This window comes from Nycticebus coucang, chromosome 4 (assembly GCF_027406575.1).
Source record: "Nycticebus coucang isolate mNycCou1 chromosome 4, mNycCou1.pri, whole genome shotgun sequence".
Lineage (NCBI taxonomy): Eukaryota > Metazoa > Chordata > Mammalia > Primates > Lorisidae > Nycticebus > Nycticebus coucang.
In genome coordinates, this window is record NC_069783.1 from 81,569,284 (window position 1) to 81,590,547 (window position 21,264).

The window sequence follows — 21,264 nt, forward strand, 5'->3', positions numbered from 1 at the left end:
CTAAATGAAAAATAAAATTTAAAAAATGCAATATTAGGCGTTTTTAACTTTTTGATATATAAAATTGGTATTCTCTGCTATGTTATGCCTAGATTGGGAGATTACCAAAGTATAACTGAAGTCCCAAGTCCAATGCAGAGGATATGATAACAAGGTAGTGACTCTTTTTCAGCTATCCAGCCAAAATCAATAGTGTTTTAGCAGAGCTTTCGTGAGAAAACAATTTGTCAAGCCAGGAGCTAAGCAATATATGTCAACAGAAAGAAACCACTGCTTAGAGCCGGGAGCCCAGGAGATGACAATTGCAGGCATGATTGCTCGTCGCTGATGGTTTCGGGTCATTGACGCACAGAGTAAACTCTGATTAAAAGAGGAACATGCAATGTTGGGAAAGGAATGTTTTATTTTAAAGTTGAAGCTCCTTTGGGTTTGCAATGTGGCATGAGCAAAGCATTTACACACACACATGCACGCGCGTGTGCACACGTGCACACAGAGGATGCCCATAAATGTGTATACATCTTAAGAAAGAAAAATCCGTATTAAAATTGTAACATATATACAATATGTTAACATTGTTAACAAAAGATGAATAGGAATCATGTTTTAATTCTGCAATTTGAAGAGGTGCTTATGTGATTATCATCAACTTTCAGACACTACTGATTATGATGAAAAAAAGTAACACATAGAAAACATTTCTTAATGGGGCGGCGCCTGTGGCTCAGTGAGTAGGGCGCCGGCCCCATATGCCGAGGGTGGCAGGTTCAAACCCAGCCCCGGCCAAACTGCAACAACAACAACAAAAAAATTAGCCGGGGGTTGTGGCGGGCGCCTGTAGTCCCAGCTGCTTGGGAGGCTGAGGCAAGAGAATCGCGTAAGCCCAGGAGTTAGAGGTTGCTGTGAGCTGTGTGACGCCATGGCACTCTACCGGAGGGCGGTAAAGTGAGACTCTGTCTCTACAAAAAAAAAAAAGAAAACATTTCTTAAAATGTGTATAAAGTCATGCCTAGATAACATCTCTTAAAACGTGTATATATTTTTTGGCACCCTCTGTATGTGTGTGTATATATCTCATACATACATGCTGCTGTTGGACTTTCTGGACCAAATATATGTATATACACACACTGAGTTACTATTTTTTACATGATATTGAATATCCATATTGTTCCCGTTACTACATAAATTAATTTACTGTCTGATAGAGGCAAAAAGGTGTAAACATAACAATGTGAATTCTAAATGTTGACTGCTGGGTTAAACTACATATTTTATCATTTCCTAGTTGTATGGCCAATAAAAAAGTCACTTAACCCCTTAATGTTTCAGGGGATTTTTCCCATATAAATAGGTAGTAACAGTGGGTCTCTCATAGTATTATAATGAAGATTAAAAGATACCTCAAGCACTTAGAAGAGTTTGTAGTTCATGGACACATTTATAATTCACCAATTTAAAACAAACAATTTATTGGGGTTTAACATATTCACAGAGGTGCGTATCCCTCATCACAATTTTAGAGAATTGTAATCTCCCCTGCCCCCACCAAGAACCCTGTACCCTTAGCTAAGCTCCCAAACTCTCTTCCCTGGCCTTAGATAGCCACTTATCTGGTTTCTATCTTCATAGAGTTGCTTACTCTGGACATTCCTTATATACAAAATCTTTGAATATATAGTTTTTTGAGACTGGCTTCTATTATAGGTTCCCACCAAATCCCACTCTCCCCAACACTTAAAAAATTCCAGATTATGGATTTAAAAAATAAACTTTTCAGCTAAAAATTACATCTCTTTAATATACATTGCATCACATATACATATATTTTATGATATTTATATATAATTTAATATAACATATTTAATACGTGTCAAAATGTAAGCAAGATATTGCTGCATTTAGATAATATATGTTACTTTTCAAAAAACATCCTTCAAATAAATAATGCTTCCAAAGCAGCATGGGTTTCTTGGTGGTATTGGGGCTAATGGCAGACCCTCCAATAAGACCACGTTGATTGTCATATTTAGAGGCAAGTAGGTGGCAGGGAGTGATACTAACCGTCATCTTCTCACTGTTCTGGATGCCATTAGTGTTGATGTGTGTAACCTTTCAATGCATGATGAAATGTTTTGCCACAGTGTGTGATAGCAAGCTCTCTCATTTTGTTTTGAAATACATATAGGAAATTAAAATGCACCGATTTTACATACTACTTTACAAGCATCTTTCATGTAGGTAAAACCTGGTTATTCAATCTATACCTACACAATACCTATTGTAGAACTTAGAGTAACCCCCAATTTGGGTGCTACTGTTTGGAGTAGGTGAAGGAAAAATCATCAGTGTTCATGAGGCTGTTTTTTGTGGGTGAACAATCTATCATAGTCACTCTGTTATTGTCTATATCAGCTTGATAGGGCTACAATACAAAATATCACAGATTATGTGGCTTAAACATCAGAAATTAATATTCTAATTCTGGAGGTTGAAAGTCTGAGATGAAAGTATTTTCAAGGTTGCTTTTTTCTGAAGACCATAAAGGAAGGATCTGTTTCAGTCTTCTCTCATTAACGTCTAGCTGGTAGCCTTCTCCTATGTCTTCACACTGTCTTAATTCTACATGTCTGTGTCCAAATTTCCCTTTAAAATAAGAATATCAGTCATAATAGATTAAGGTTTACCTTGACGACCTCTTTTCACTGGACTGACTACAAATTAAGTTACAAGCACAATCTTATTCTGGGACCAAAATACGTAAAATTTGAGGGAATATGATGTAGTTTAGGGGATTATCTTAATCTGTTGTGTGCATTATACTGGATATAGCAAAGATTTTGCTAACTTTAAACTAATAGTCAATTTGAAATAAATTCGTGTTTATTTGACATTTTTTGGCAATGTGGCTGAAAGTCAGAAGATTAAAAGCCTCACATCTTTACGCTTAAGGACACGAGGCACTAATATTAATAGTATAACTATACATTTATATTCATTGTTTTGCATTTTGAGATTTCTCTCCATGCATTTGTTTCTCTTCAAAAGTTCCTGTAAGGCAATGTTTATAATTTTCCATTTATAGACTGAAAACTGGTTCTGAAGTATCAGTTGACTTGCCTAACACTACATGTGCAAGGCAGAGCGGTGATTTTCCAATAACCAGTTTGTTTTACAATAATTACCAGGTCACTACCAGCTGTATCAAAGTAGGAACAAAAACAAAAATAAAAATAACTCCTTTTTTCTTAAACCGTCATGAAATTGGATCATTAGTCCTTCTGTTCCCGCATGAAATAGTAGCTTAGAAGGTAAATTAAAGAAAAAAGTACCTAAACTTATAAATGTGGAGTATAATTATGCCATACTGCTCATCCTCTTGCAGTTCTGTGGGACTGTGAATATGGTAGGAAGAATAATGATCTCTCAAGATGTCCCCATGCAAATCTCTGAAACATGTAAATATGTTCAGTTAGACAGCAAAAAGGAATTAAGATTACATGTGGAGTTAAAATTACTAATCAAGGAATACAGAGGTAAGAAAACCTTTCTGGGTTATCTGGGCGGGCCAAATATAATCCTAAGTGTCTTCAACAGTGTAAGATGGAAGCGTAAAGGAAGACAGAGTGATTTGATTTGAGAATATACAAACGATTATTATTATTGACTTTAAAAATAGATGAGTTTTTTGTTTTTATTTATTTATTTATTTTTATTAAACCATAGCTGTGTACATTAGTATGAACATCATTTGGCTAAAAAAAAAGGCGAGGTTCTAATCACCCCCTCTTTTTCCCCTGAAATTTCAAGATAATGCTGTGTGTTAACTTATATAGCTCTAGCTCTGGTTTATCATTTCCTGTTACAAAATTGTTTGAATTTACTGGGAAAATATTCATATCATTAATAAAAATTATTGAAATAAAAAAATAATAAACAAAGAAAAAAATAAAAATAGATGAGTTAAAAAATATTGGTGGAAACTGAAAACTGGAAAACATAAGAGTCACAGTATATGGCACACCTTTTGTGGTTGGGACACAATTATAAGAGGGAATTTACCTAACAAATGCAATCAAGGTAACCTAATTCTTTGTATCGTCAATGAATCCCAAAGAATAAAAGAAAAAGAAAATAAGGAAACAGGTTTGCCCTAGGAGGCTATATATGAAAACACAGATGCTATGGCCCGATCTGTATTCCTCTCAAATTCATGTTTTGAAACCTTAAATGTCATTGTGGCTATATTTGGAGGTAAGTCCTATAAACAGGTAAATGAGGTTAAATGAGGTTATTAGAGTGGAGCTCAATCTGATAAATGTCATTTTAATGTTGAATTTCAAGCCTCTAGAATTATGAGGAAATTAATTTCTTTTGTGTAAGCCACCCAGTTTTATGATGGCTGCCTGAGCAGACTGAGACAGATTTTGGTACCAGAAGTGAGGTTCTATAACAAATACCTAACAACGTAGAGGTGGCCCTCAACTGGGTGAAGGGTAGAAGCTGGAAAAGTTTGATGTGCCTCCTAGGAAAACACCTAGATTGCTGTGAACAGAATTCTGGTATAAATGAAGGATACATTACTGGAAAATGGAGAAAAGGTGATGCTTGTTATGAAATGGAAAAGAATTTGGCTGAAGCATGTTGTGGTTGGTTTTAAAACGTAGAAATTCCAAGCATGAAATCAAGTATTTGACTGAGGATATTTCTAAGTCAAGTACTGAAGAGGTGGCTTTGTTCCACCTGATTGCTTATTGTAAAATGCAAGGGTAGGAAGGTGAATTGAAGAAAAGTCACCATCTTGAAGATTTGGAAAATGTGAGGAAACTTGTTCTAAAGAAAACAATAAGGGTGTGGCTGAACATTCATTTGCTAAAGAGATGTTGGGTACAGTTCATTGAGCAATCAGCCATTTCAGCACAAGCCAAGAATAGAAATGGGATTATACAAGCAAAGACTGTGCCAGTTTGAACTAAAGGGGACAGAAAAAATGGAAGGGGAAATGATGGAAGCCTGTTGAACTTCGTGGGTCTTACAAGATGGTGCCCTATAGCTTCTCAACTGTGAATACACACTTATTTCTGAAGAAATTGCAAAGGTGATTCTAAGATCATTCTCTCTGTTCCTATAGAGGGCCCAGCATGGCACAAAGATCCAGGAAACAAGGCTCTCCTCCCCATTGTTGTTTCAAATGGTGTGACCAGAATTAAGCAGAGCATTGTGTGGTCTGTTACTTGCAGAGGATCAAGGATGCATGGCTTGCTGAGCTGAAGGGCAAGGCTGACCCACAGAGCCATGGGGGTGATGCTGCCACTCTGGTGGGCCTGGAAGGTAGAACTTTGAACCGAAGAGAATTATTCTCAAGTTTTAAGATTGAATGGTATTGGCTTTGCTAGATTAGGGGCTTGCTTGAATACGTTACTTCTTCCTTCTTTCTTTACGTAAATAGTCAAGGCAATCCCTTCTACATACCTTGACACACTAGAACGCAGTTCAGTAATTTACCATTTTAAAACAAGGACCACCTTTTCCCTAATTTCTAATAATGTGTTCCTCCTTTTTGTCTGAAACCTCATAAGAATTACCATTAATGACCATATTCATACCCACATGTATCTCAAAGCTCTATCAGCATCTACCCACCACCAAGTTCCAAAGATACCTCCACAGTTCTGAGTGTTTTTACAGCAGCACCCTGCTACCTGGTATCAAAATCTGGGTTAGTGAGCTAAGACTCACATAACAAAATACTACAGACTGGGTGGCTTCAAGAGTAGACATTTATTTTCTCACTTTTCCAGAAAGTGGCAGTCCAAGATGAAGGTGTTCTCAGGCTGCGTTTCTCCTAAAGCCTCTGTTTTTGGCTTGTAGGTGACCACCTTTCTTTGTATCCTCATCTGGCCATTCTGTAAATATGCAAACCTGGGGTCTCTTCCTCTTTCTATATGGACAGTGGTCATACTGGACTAGAGCCCCAGCCTTAAGTTTTCATTTAAGTACCTATTTAAAGGCCCTGTCTCCAAATTTAGACGCATGGGGATTAGGGCTTTGCCGTAGGAGGTTTTTTTTGTTTTGTTTTTTTTCAGGGGTGGGGTATAATGCAATCTATAACATTATGATTAACTTTTGAAAGTTAACGATCTTGATAGTGTGCTTTTAAGTAATAGCTGAATATGATTTTTCATTGTCCTCCCTTGGCATTCCTTGTCATTCTTGAAGTTAGAGTCATGTTTCTTAAGGGCAAGTGTTTATTGACAACCCTAGGGCTAGGTCAGCTGGAAACCTTCTGTGCTGCTTCTAACCTCATGCTTTCCTGATTTGTAGTGTCTATGAAACTGAATGAGTTCATGACCATGCTGAAGACAAAACAATTCAGGGAAAGAAAAGGACTTTATTAACTCCTGCTATTCCATGTCTTGTGTAAGGTCCTTACTCATGAGCTATATTTAAATATCTGTATCTGAATAGTTTCACTCTTATCCTAAAATTACTACCTTTGCCCTAAATATTACTTATTTTTTCTGAGACATTGATGCATTAATTTTATCCTTTAAGTGTCGCTTTATCTCCTGACATTTTCCTTCCAGCGTCTCTGTGTTCAGGCTTTTATACTGTTGTAGGGCATTTGAATCTGTTGGAGATAATAGTAAGTTTGGCGGTATATTTTGGAAAACTACCCTCATGGTTTAAAATGTAGATTGAAGATAAAAACGAAGTAGTTATAACAGAAGAGGTGAGGTGAATTAAAAGAAAGGAAGCAATTAGCGGCTGCTGCATGGCTCAAGTGAAACATGAAGCTTAGGAATAGCAAGTGGCCTGGCAGGAGTGTGTGGAGCAAAAGCATGGCAGAAAAGGGAGAAGAGCAAAGGAGGAATCTATGATGAATGCTACATCTTTAGCTAAGTAAAAGAAGTCAGCTCTTTATTATAAACCGTTCTATTCTTAAAAGCTCTCCAGCAACTCTCTCCTTTACCACTTTTAAACATTTGTTATTGCTGAAGTCTTTCTTTAGTCTCCAGGGTTCCAGTTGTGTTTTCTCTACTACCATCAATCATCAAGTGAGAGCTGACGATATATTACAAAAATCAACTTTTCCTCGCCTATGTTTGAGTCTATGTAAATAATTTTTAAATATTAAATGCTGAGATTGTACTGACCTCATAGTAAAAAGCTCTTTTCAATTCTTTCTGAGCTCATTTAGCCAGCATTCAATTTGTATTTCCATGCTTTTTGGGAAAATGGTTTGATTTGAATTTTATAAAATAGTTGTCTATAATGATTCATAGAATATCTATAATAATTTTAAAGTTGAAACACTTTATAAAACATGGTGTGTTTAAGGAATGACATTTTCTCTACTGGCTGTTGTCCAACATGATGATATTTGGTGAGGTCAGATGGAGTTAGCGTGACTGATGTAAAATCTAATTCAAAAAACTAACTTTTATCTTCTTTTTGGAAAATGGAATTATCTCTTACAGATAGAGGCCAAAAAAGATCATATGTCACAATTTAGAATTTTATAATGTATTCTTTAGTTTTACTATTATGTCTTACAAGATGGATAAGGATAAATCAGTTTGTTCCAATAATAGCTTCAGTTCATTCTCCTGTATAAGAACCTCCTACCCTAAGGTTTCTAGTTCCAGACACCAGAAATAATCTGTCTATCTCAAGTGCATTATTTTCTTTTCATGATTACTCTTTTATAATAAGAGCACATCACCCATAAATAGAGCAGTATAAACAGTTAACCCAAACTTTTAGGTAAAGCCATTTATCTCATGTTGAAATATTTTCACAATTTCTTTTTTTTTGTTTTTTTGAGACAGTTTCACTCTATAATCCTGGGAAGAGTGCCATGGCTGTTATAGTTCACAGGAACCTCAAACTCTTGAGCTCAAGTGATCCACTTGCCTGAGTAGCTGGGACTACAAGTGCCTGCCACAATGTCCAGCTATTTTTAGAGACGGGCCTCTCTCTTGCTCTGTGTTAAACTCCTAGCTCAGGCAATCTCCCCTCTTCAGCCTCCCAGAGTGCTAGGATTACAGCCATGATCCTCTGTGCCCAGATAAAAAGAAATTCTGAACTATGCATTCCAAATACAAACATAGGGCTTGCAGAGCAGACATATCGATTTTGCAGAATGACCAATATAAAATTTTATTTAACATTTTTTCAGACACAAGGTCTTACCACTAAAAAAGTAATGAGTAGAAAAAGAACAACCACATTGAAATTGGTGCAAATTGGTAAATAAATGAAATTACAAGAACTAATTTTTTTCTTCTATGCAATGATTGTTTTATCATATTGTAAATACAGAATGGTGTCGCAATAGATATCAATGATATAGATAGATATAGATATAGATATATGGTGACAGATAAGTATAAATATATAGTAATAATGAAGACAACTAGAATTGTGGCATACCTAGGGTTTCCAAGAGAGCAAGCTATTTTTGTTCTTCAAGCAGAAATGTTCTCTAGCTGTATCCTTAACAGAGTACCAACAAAGGGGAGAAGACAAAATGCCAAAAGATCAGTGAAAGAAAGTGTAAGAGATCACATGTACTGTACCAGTTATATATTGAGAATTTAACGCTTACCAAGCATTCTTGGTCTGTATCATATTTTCGTAGTTTTGTACAACTGTATCACTCTCTGGGCTTTTCACATGACCTAATTGTAACCAAACTTTTCTTTTGCTAATATCCCATATTACATGATTAATGATTTTATATTTATTTCAAAACAGACTTTTTACTGTGTTAAAATGATTGTTCATTTTTATACTGGGTCATAAATCTCCTTTCCAGATTCTATAATACTCTAATCCCTTCTGGTTATTATAACTTTTTCTGTTGTTATTTATATCTTAATGCTATTTATTTTAATATCCCTATTTCAAAATCAGAATAAAAGTTTTCTATATTTCTCCCCTAATATAAACTAGACATCTATGTGCATTCAGTGTGGCTTCCTCAACGGTGATCTCCTGGAAGATTTATTATATTCATTATTTTTGGTTGCCATTCTTAATAATTTGACTTGTGATATTTTACTTTTTTTAGTGGCATAGTAATTAAAATTATTATTCATCTTGCCATTATTTTGTTATACATTTTCCTGAGTTAATTAAATAAATATTCTTGGACATTTGTCTCTACCACTTTTTTTAAAATCACTCACCTAATTTTTCTTTTCTTTTAATGAGTCACCTTATGTGACAAGCTGCAAAACAAATTTAGTACATCCCCTTGTTCCTTCATGCTCTGCTTTAAAAAAATATAAAGTTTATAAACTTTCAAAGAAAAAGTTGGCAATTATAATTTAAATCTCAGAATAAAAGTCAGGTGGTAATGTGAAAAATAACATTTGCTCTATTAAATTCTGAAGATTTAGTGAATAACTAAGTCTCTGCCTAAATGACAGAGTTTCATTAAGATGTAAAAATAATCAAATTTCCATAAACAAAGAGCAGTAGATTATGAAGTAAATACGAAAGAATCAAAATGAGGCTTCTAGAAGATTTGCTCTGAAGCTGGTAAATCAGGAGCTATGTTATGTTCCCACATGGCTCTTGATATTTATTCAGAGAGACTGATTTATTATTTAGACTTCAATTGTACTTTGCTTTGGTTATCTCTATTTTACTCAACCTGTCACATTAAGAGCTCAGTGGAGACTATGAAGTCTTTTTGCTTGTTTATCTGTTTGCTTAATTATATTTGTAATTTCAAACTTCCAGAAAATAACCCTGTTGGCCTGATTTGTATTATATGTCATCCCCTTTTCTACAGAACTGTGTCTTGGAAATGAAATAATTCATCTTCCTTCCCCCAGAGCATAGACATGTTTAAGCATCTCTAAAAAGAGGATAGATGTGGGCAAATTATTCAAGAATAGTCTGTGTCAAGGGGGAAAATGGGTGGGATTGGTGAGACAAATGATTGACATCCATAAAAGAAGTACTAGTAAACTATTCTGAATCACTTTCTTTTAACTAAGTCTCATTGTATTAATTTATTACCATGTTTTTAAAACTTTGCACTGAGTCCCAATTATTACCTTCTTTTTGTCTATTGAACCAATCAGGCAACCTTTATTACCCCAGATTGATACTCAATATTTCCTTGAAGAACCAGTCTTCTTACTGTTAACAGTTTTGATTGTTTAGAATTCTCCTTTTTAAACTTTGGCTCACATATAAATCTTGCTACCATCCATCTCTGTCCTAATATGTATACATTTTATTATTACAGTAAAAATATCACTTCCACTCTCAATGAAAGGTTATATAGACAGTTCTTATAGAGAAAAGGTTACACAAAAAAATATTATTCCAAATCCTATTTATGGAAACCTGAAGAGACAATTTTTTCATATTTCCCATTTAAAAAAAGCATTAAAAATCACAAGAATGAAGAAACAAGAATCCGGGCGGTGCCTGTGGCTCAAAGGAGTAGGGCACTGGCCCCATATGCTGGAGGTGGTGGGTTCAAACTCAGCCCCGGCCAAAAACTGCCAAAAAAAAAAAAGAAAAAAGAAAAACAGAAACAAGAATCCTACATACACAATTCTGATATGAGGACAATTAAGTTCCTACTACACAGTGGGGAGTGGGGGATGGGGAGAGCTAAGGAAGGGAAGTGGGGTGGGGAATCTAGAGGTGTGGTACACCTTTTGTGTGTGGGACCCAGCTACAGGAGGGTCCTTATCTAACAAAAGCAATCAATGTAACCTGGTTCTATGTACCCTCAGTGAATCTCCAAAAATTAAAAAAAAAAAAAAAAAGAGTTAAAAGATTTAGATGCTGGGTGGTGCCTGTGGCTCAAGGAGTAGGGTGCCGGTCCCATATGCCAGAGGTGGCGGATTCAAACCCAGCCCCGGCCAAAAACCACAAAAAAAAAAAAAAAAAAAAAATGATTTAGATGCTATGTATGAAACAAATATGAGAAGACTCCTAAAAATGAAGGGAAGATGACAAATCGTTTAGGGAATTTGGGACAGGAGAAAGGACATGACAGTGAGTTCCTAACTTTTGCTTTAGTCTTTTATATCTAAGTCAAGATTGGGGGGAAGCAAAGGGAGAGTGGAGAATCTAGACTTTCACACTCACCCAGCTGTAAGAACATGTGCTAACACTGCACAGGGATAGTATCAGAGAAGACTGAGTGTGGAGATGGGCTTTCATCCCCACACAGGGCAAGTGCTTGGTCATGCAGGGCCAACAGAGGGGAGTCTGGGTTTCAGCCCCTACAAGGTGTCTTTTGCTTCTTAATGGGCTTGTTTTAGGTGAGGCCGGGTGACATCTTAGGAGTTTTACAAATGCTCTGTAATAACCAGGATATCTCTCCTTGTAGTCACTGGAGGCCAAATTTGGGGATTAGGAACAGGGTAACTTTTGCCCTTCCAACCAGGGAAAGAATTGGTATAAACTTAGTGGGTACCCTGAACTCTGACTCCTACCTGCCAGTAACAAGGATTTCCTCCCTTCCTGTGTGTCAACAAAAGTCATGAAGAGGACCTTGCATTCCCTTCTTACGCATTAAGTAATAGGCAGCATCCCCTTTCTTCAAGAGCAGTGTCTGAACATGCAGTTAAAATATAACATTTATGGTGGTGCCTGTGGCTCAAATGAGAAGGGCGCCGGCCCCATATGCCAGAGGTGGTGGGTTCAAACCCAGCCTCAGCTCAAAATTGAAAAAAAAAAAAAAAAAAAATATATATATATATATATATATATATATATATATAACATTTAAATGGATTCCAGAGTCTTGTAACATAACACACAAAATGTCCAGATTTCAATCAGTAGTCATTTACATAAAGAACAATAAAGATCTCAACTCATATGAGAAAGGGCCATTGACAGAGGCCAGCATCAAGATGACACAGATGTTACAATTATCTGACAAGGATTTTCAAATAGCCTCAAAATGCTTCAAGGAGCAATAATTAAACACAAACATGTTTACAACAAACTAAAACATTTATAGTCTCAGGAAATCAATAGGAGATAAAAGCAACACAGAGCTTTGAACTGAAAAAATAGAAAAGGCCAAAAACTAAACCTAACCTCAATTTTGCCTCAACAGCAAAACAGAGAGGTTGAAGGAAAGTGTCCGTGAAATTGAAGACAGAACAAAAGAAATTAAGTGCGGGGATCAGTGGACTGAAAAGCATTAGGCAGTGTTTTAAGAACATGTTGAATTATACCAGGATCTAACATTCATGTCATTGGTGCCTCAGAAGGAGTTTCAGTTGACATGATTAGATGGTCTTTCTTTAATAATATGTTGATATGGTGGAATATATGAATTTTTAAATATTGAACAATATTATCACTTGTGAAAAAATACATATACATATGCATACACTAATTTTTCTCAATCCTAACACTAAAAGAAAAAGTACTCAAAAAATAATAGCTAATAATAATTTCCCAAATTTAGCTAAGACATAAAACTATAGGTCCAAGAATCTGAATAAACCCAAGCAGGATAAACTCCAATAAATTCATGCTAACAAACATCCTGGTTAAACTTGTGTAAAGTAAGAGACAAAATAAAAATCTTGAAAGCAGCCAGAAACAATTGATTGATTACCTACAAGAGAACAACAATTCAAATAACAGATTTCAACAGAAACCATGGAGGCTAAACTAAAATGATGTATTATTCTTCAAGTGTTAGAGAAAAAAAATCAACCTGGAATACTATATTGAGCAGAAATATTATTGTGGAATAAAAGGAAAATCAAGACATATTTAGACAAAGAAAACTGAATTTCCTGCTACAAGACCTTATTACCAATCTTAGCAAAAAAGCATTCAGTTCTTCTTTATTGATAATGATGTTATCAATAGAGATTTTTGTAAATGTTCTTTACCAATTTATGGCAATTCCACTCTCTTCCTATTTTCCTGAGACTTTTTATCATGAACATGTGTTAAAATTGTGAAAATATTTTTTGACATGAGTTGACTGTTTTTCAGTTGACTGAAAAACATTAGGCAGAGTTTTAAGAACATGTTAAATTATACATGGATCTAACAGTGATGTCATTGGAATCTCAGAAGAAATTTCAGCTGACATGATTAAATGGTTTTCTTTACTAATCTGTTGATATGGTGGAATACATTGATTTTCAAATATTGAATATCACTTGTGAAAAAATACATATACATACAGAAATTTTTCTCCAACAGAAGAAGATGTATACTAGTAGTTTAAAAAAAGTAGTTTATTCTTCCTAGGAAAGTTAATAAGCAAAATTGAAATGGAAATGTATTATTTCTAAGTAAATGAATAAGCATTTCCTTTTAAGAAAAAAAGACTAAATAGAGGAAAAGAGCAGACAATTTTTGACATGTGATCTACACAATTAATTGTCATTAGAGAACATTTTTCAACAACTCAAGTCTCAATATATATCCTACCAAATTGTTGTGTCCCCTAAAGTTAACAAATATATGTTGCAAGCTGGGCATATAATTGTGATACATCACTGCTATTACACACATGGAAAGTCTAAATATGGAAAAATGAAACATACAAGAATGCACAAACTGTGAAGCTTTTGCATTAAATAATTTACCCAGTGCACTTAATAGAACTAAAAGTAAACTTTAGTTTAAATGATAATATTGATTTCTGTGATTATGATTAATAGAAAATAATTTGTATAGTAATAATAAAGGTATAAGAAGTACCTAATTTTAAAAAATGTAGCTTTCACAATTATAGATCAAAGGTAAATTCTGAGAATTGGCAGGGCACAGTTGGCTCACACCTATAACCTGAGCACTCAGGGAGGCCAACACGGGAGGATCCCTTGAGCTCAAGAGTTCTAGACGAGCCTGTAAAAGAGGGAGAGTCCAAGACCCTATCTCTACTAAAAGTAGAAAAATTAGCTGAGTATCATGGTATGTGCCTGTAGGCCCAGCTACTCAGGAGGCTGAGGCACGAGGATCACTTGAACCCAAGAATTTAAGGTTGTTGAGAGCTATGCAGACACCACAGGACTCTAGCCTGGGCAACAGAGTTAGACTATCTCCCGTCTCCCCCCCAAAAAAGGTAAAGTCTCAGAATAAATGAATTGACAAACATGATGCCTAGGTATGGATAGAAAATATGCATATAGAAGATTCAATATTTTCTCTTTATATGCATTGTGAAAACATGATACTATATTATTGAGGATGACTAATTTAAGAAGACAGGTTTAAAGTATATGTAAGGTTATAAATGATATCATCAGACTCATACATGGGTCATCTAAAGGTAAATATATAGATTTAGGTATATCATGTAAAGCTCTAAATCTTGGTACAAAAGAACAAATACAGCTTACTTTCTAAATTAATGGATATGGAGAAAATCTAAGCTAAACTGATCATATACAAAGACAGAAAATAGGGCGGCACCTGTGGGTCAGTGAATAGGGCACCGGCCCCACATACGGAGGGTGGCAGGTTCAAACCCAGCCCTGGCAAAACTGCAACAACAAAAAAAATAGCCAGGCATTGTGGCATGCACTTGTTGTCCCAGCTGCTCCGGAGGCTGAGGCTAAGCCCAAGAGCTGGAGGTTGCTGTGAGCCATGTGACGCCACAGCACTCTACCAAGGGTGGTAAAGTGAGACTCTGTCTCTACAAAAAAAAGACAGAAAATATAGGAATTATGTAGGAATAATAGAGCATGGGAAATTAAATTGACATTTGTGAATTTAAGCAAGATAAATCTAACTGTTCAAAGTATTAAAATCCAAGAGTTAATTAAAAACCATAAATATAAACCGGGGTTGTCCTGGAGAAACCAACAATGATGGCTAGAGAACAGATAATATCCTAATATCTCAATTGCCCACGGTTTCCCATGCAGCTCTTCCTCAAATCTTTTGTTATCTTTTCTGAGTTTATCATCATAGCACAAATGCTACAGAACGGGCAAGAATGTTCCAAGAATTTATAAGAGTTATATTGGGGAAATAGATCACAAAGATGACTGAAGATGGCATTCATAATCAAAGCTGGAAGATCACCAGGACATCGTGAAGTCAAACATCACACCACCACAGTCACGCTAACCATGGCTTGAATGGAAAGCCATGTTTTCACAAATCAACTTTTCCTGACACAAACAAGGTTGCAGTGTTTTTGGATAGCTAATTTAATAAGAACAAGGAACCCATGACATTTGTCTGGCATGTCCTGTATTGATGGGGACAAACCATAACCAATGATGATAATATCAGCAATAATTCAGAAAGAATAAAACCAACAATTATGAGGCACTTAACCATGTTGCAGGCACTCCTCTAAGGATGTTACAAACATTAGTTTATTTAATGTGGAGAACAACTCTAATGCTAAGAATGTGTGCTATTGTTGTCAAAATTTACAAAAGACACAGGCACGGTAGTAATCATGCTGATAGTTTCCAACACAATCAGAATTATCCTTCTTTATTTTTATTTTTTGTCATTGAGCAAAGAATTAAGAACCACTCATGTAGGAAGTTCTATTTCAATATTAAGGTAACCATACTTTAAAAGGTCTTGGGGTTTTACACAACCTGATAGAAAAATTGTTTCCAAGAAATACATCTCTTACAACAGTGTAAGTAAAACTCTTAACCTATTACCCGAAGAGATGACAAATATGAATTGCCTTAAATGAGAAACTGGTAAGCAGGTTGCTGGAAGATCAATGTAATAAAGTATATGGTCCTTCAGTAGCTAGCTAGGTGAAAGAGTTCCAACCAGTTCACGGGCCCAGCTAGCCTAAGTGGCATGTGAATTATTATTTGAGTAGCTACATATACATAGTATCACCTCGGATGGTTCCAGTGTCATCTAGCAATCTGAGTTTGGAGTTAAATTAGAAAGGTAAAACTAAATAAATGACCCTATTAGTTCATTTTGAGGAAAGTTTCTGAACATTTTCCCAAACTTGTGAATATCAATATTCTATTTCAGTTCCTAGGAAAATATCTAGCATTTCACAGAAGAACATGCTGTTGTGCCTAGCCCTAGCAGAGCCTGCAGAAAGTAGAGGCCACTTTACAGAAGTTAGCATCAATTAACATGAGGTTTAGAACAGTTTGAAGCCCCATCAATTTTTAAACAGTAGATTGCAAGGGCACAGAACTATTTTTTTTGTTTGCTTCCACTATCAATTATACATTTAAAAACATGATGGTTCTTTTTAAAATGTTTAGGATGTTTTATGCATCCTATCCTAATATGATCTCTAGCTCAAGAAGTTGTTCTGGAGGCAGGAATAGTGTCTAGAGCACTGCTATTTTTCTGGTATCTCACAACTCCCTTAGCTGAGCTTACAAACCTGTGAATGGATGATCCCCTTAGGTGTTTAGAAGATTTGATGGGGGTGGTACCCTGTCACTCATTTCCACTTGGTCCTTACTGATACCCGTAGCTGCCAGAGAAAGTGATTCAGAGGGAATTTGTGGCTGGGAGATTAATATTGAAGGTCTCAGGTTTATCTGGCCAGACACCAAGAAAAAGTGTGTCTCTTTCTGAGAATGAAACTGGCCAGGATCAAGATATATAACATTCCTGGCCTAGATGTTTAAACTGAAGGCAGAACTATCCAACCTCTACCACAAGGCCAAAGGTTTCCTCTTATACGGTGATATATGCTGAGAGGCTCAGTGCTGCAAATCCTGAAGAAAAGAAAATAATGTATTTATTGTATAAATATAAAAGTATGGTCTTCACTAAGCTAAGAGAATGTATTGAATGCAATGCAATGTATAAATCAGGGGTCCTCAAACTTTTTAAACAGGGGCCAGTTCACTGTCCCTCAGACCGTTGGAGGGCCGGACTATAGTTTAAAAAAAAATAAACTATGAACAAATTCCTACATTGCACATATCTTATTTTGAATTAAAAAAAACAAAACAGGAACAAATACAATATTTAAAATGAAGAACAACTAAAGTTAAATCAACAAACTTACCAGTATTTCAATGGAAACTATGGGCCTGCTTTTGGCTAATGAGATGGTCAATGTCTGGTTCCATATTTGTCACTGCTAGTCGTAACAAGTGATGCAAGTGTGCATCAGTTAGTCCCGAGACTGAGAGGAGGGAGTCAGAGAGTGCCACACACATTCCACACATGCGCACTGTAGCAGGACAGGCAGCGGTGGCAAAAACACCCGGAGGGCCGGATCAATGTCCTCAGCCGGCCGCATGTGGCCCGTGGGCCATAGTTTGAGGACCCCTGGTATAAATGATCGTGACCCCCACATTACTGCACACATAATGTACAGCAACCATTTCATAAGCTTACTGCTAAAGAGATATTTCCTAGCAAGAATTTTTAATCTTGGTTTTTATTTGTTTATTTCATAGATCCTTCTAGCCATGTGATGAAGCCTGTAGACACTTACTCAGAAAAATGTTTTAAATTCTTAAAATAAAATATATGTGATTTAAAGGAAAACTATTATATGAAAATGCATTTTTATGTACATATTAAGAGAAAGACACATTCTAAATTGGCTCAGAAATGAGGGTCCTATGAAAAGTCCCAAAGGGATTCACATTTTACCTGATTTAGAATGCCAAACCAAGACAGTTAAATTTATCCTGTGGATAAAATTACTATGACGTAGGGGGCAAAAATGAGTTAAAAAATGCAACTTTTCTTTGGATAAGTATGAAAATAGTGTTAGCATAAAAAATACATTCTGTCACTAAAAAATATTGTAGCGGTTTAGCCTTAAAGAAAAATTTTCATTAGGAAAAATTTAAATGTTCACCTATTCTAGAGAAAAATACATATTTTGAATATATAAATACAATTCTTACATAGTGATCAAATATTTTATGTGACCTAGGATCACCATAATATATCAAAAAATGACATACCTTTTTCTGCAAAAGTACATGAAAGTTATAAAACTCAATTTTAAGCAATGAACTAAAGAGAAAATTTTGTCACCAGGATAGATTAAAGTTTTTGACTAAATGAATTTTCTTGCCAAAGGGGCTTACAGTACTTCATAGAATCTATTTCCCTGACAGAATAAATCATTGCATGCGACAAAACGCAATTCCTTAGAAAGGATTTAGCTTTCCACCACAAATCCATTCCCTTTGTAGAAATATATTTTGCAAGACAGCAGCAGTTTCAAATCTTAGGTTTGTTGGAGAGCAATGTATTTATACTCAGCAGTATAACAGTTACAAGTGATTAAAAAGTTAGCAAATAGATAGGGGAAGGTGTGAGGAGATAGACTTTAAAGTGCACAGTCTCTTTTACTTTGAATTTGCCTTTGGTGAACTTCAGAACATAAAATGTGAACCTTGAACCTGAATTCTCCTTCTCTCATTAAGTTCTGTATAAGGCATAATTTGATTGGTTGTGTCCAGTTTAGTGCAGAATTAGAATGAATAAAGTATAGACCAGAGAAAATGCACCATCAGAGAAGTGAGAGGCTGTATAATCTAAATTCTCTTTTCAAAAGGGCTCATGAAAAAAAATTAAAAATCAGAGTGCAGGCCGGCCACAGTGGCTCAGGACTATAATCCTAGCACTCTGGAGGTTGAGGTGAGTGAATTACTTGAGCTAAGGAGTTCGAGACCAGCCTCAGCAAGAGCAAGACCCCTCTCTACTAAAAACAGAAACACTAGCTGGTTTTGGAGGGTGCCTGTAGTCCCAACTACTCCAGAGGCTGAGGCAAGATCACTTGAGCCCAAGTCTGAGATTGCTGTGAGCTATGATGCCACAGCACTCTACCCAGGGTGAAAGAGCAAGACCCTGTCTCAAAAATAAATAATAAATAAATAATTTTCAAAGTTCAGAAACACAGATTCATATACATAAGGGGAGCATGTGTGGAAAAGAAAAAACAAATCATCAAACCTTGGCTAAGTATATCTATATATTATTTGAAGGATATTATTCTCTAATTATTCATGTCTAATATCAGCATAATGGAGAAATGCATTTGATAGTATTTTTGCTTATGATATATTTGAAATAGCATGAAAATACCCGTAACAGGTTATAATACACACACACACACACACACACACACATATTTCTTGATTAAACAATGTAATACAAATAGCATCAATTCAAAAACTGGACACCACCAGGAAATTAGCTCCCAATGGCAAGAAACATTTCTGGTTTTGATACTTTGGTGATGAATAACTACATAATCTGTGGGGTCCAGTGCAAAATGAAATTGTAGGATCCTTTCCTCAGAAAGTCTTCATAATTTCGGCATGCTAAGAGGAGAGCACTGAACCAAAGTTTGGCCCTATCGATCAAACGTAGTCCTGGGCAAGTCCAGGGCTTGTATGTCCAAAAAGTTGGGCTCCCGCCTATTTTCAGAATATTTGAAAGACCTATGTAAAGATAAATATACCACAAATAAAATAAAATTGGGGCCCCGGTGTCGTTTTGAAGTCTGCGGAGTCTGACTTGGTTTTCCTCTTTTCCTCAGGAGTGTTGTGTCGTTTCACATATTAAACATTCCTTTACTGAGCACCAGCGTAGTGTGATGGAGCTCCCCAGAGATGCGACGGGCAGTGTGTGTCTTGGTGGAGTCCGCAGGTTCCCTCTCCTCTCAGCACTCAGAACCACACATTTCACCGTTACTCTCAGAAGACAGCTTCAGGTCATACGTTCAGAAAAGTGAGTGAAGATATTCTGATTCTTACACAGCCACCTTTTTACCTGCGTCTTTCCTTACATCCATGACATGTTTCTGTTCTTTCCGTCTCACCCAGTGAGCAGTGTCCAACCACCAGCCCGATGCTGAAACCTCGGCCAAATGTCCTTTTTGCATGCTGGGCGACTCACGCCTTCTGCTGCATAGCGTCGTCCTTGCTGTGTCCCACCTCCCTCCTTCCTGGTGTCCCCTTCTCCCCGTAGCCCTCCTTCCCAGTGTCCCACTTCCCCATGTAGCCCTCCTTCCCCATGTCCCACTGCCCTAGTAGTCTTCCTTCCCTGTGTCCCACATCTCCCCGTGGCCCTTCTTCCTGTGTCCCACTTCCTCATTAGCCCTCCTACCCTGTGTCCCACTTCCCCATGTAGTCCTCCTTCCCCGTGTCATACTGCCCCAGTAGTCCTCCTTCCCTGTGTCCCACTTCCCCATGTAACCCTCCTTCCCGTGTCCCACTTTCCCATGTAGCCCTCTTTCCCATGTAGCCCTCCTTCCCATGTCCCACTTGCCCATGTAGCGCTCTTTCCCCATGTCCCACATCTCCCTGTAGCCGTCCTTCCCCATGTCCCACTGCCCCAGTAGTCCTCCTTCCCTGTGTCCCACATCTCCCCCTAGCCCTTCTTCCCCGTGTCCCACTTCCCCATGTAGCCCTCCTTCCTCGTGTCCCACTTCCCCATGTAGCGCTCCTTCCCATGTCCCACTTCCCCATGTAGCCCTCCTTCCTGTGTCCCACTTCCCCATGTAGCGCTCTTTCCCCGTGTCCCACATCTCCCTGTAGCCCTCCTTCCCCATGTCCCACTGCCCCAGTAGTCCTCCTTCCCTGTGTCCCACATCTCCCCGTAGCCCTTCTTCCCCGTGTCCCACTTCCTCATGTAGCCCTCCTTCCCTGTGTCCCACTTCACCATGTAGCCCTCCTTCCCCGTGTCCCAATTCTCCATGTAGCTCTCCTTCCTGTGTCATACTGCCCCAGTAGTCCTCCTTCCCTGTGTCCCACTTCACCATGTAGCCCTCCTTCCCAGTGTCACACTGCCCCAGTAGTCCTCCTTCTCTGCATCCCACTTCCTCACGTAGTTCTCCTTCTCTGTGTCCCACTTCCCAGGGTAGTCATCCTTCCCCGTTTCCCACCTCCCTAGGTAATCCTCAATCCCTGTATTCTATTTTCCCATGTGGTCCTCCTCCCCACAATCCTCCTTCCCTGTCTCCCACAGTCAGTTAAGCGGACTGACAGTAAACATCTTATATTCCACAGTGTTGTTTAACTCATTCCACTATTCTTTTCAGTGACAGATTTGTTTGTTTGTTTTTCCTCAAAGTCACACCGAATGCTCATTTCTAAAATAAACTGTGCATCTTACAAGGGTATATGTGAAACTTAGTGGATGTGGAATGTAAATGTCTTAGCACAATAACTAAGAAAATGCCAGGAAGGCTATGTTAACCCGTGTGATGAAAATGTGTCAAATGGTCTATGAGACTAGTGTATGGTGCCCCATGATCACATTAATGTACACAGCTATGATTTAATAAAAAATAAATAAATAAAAATAAAA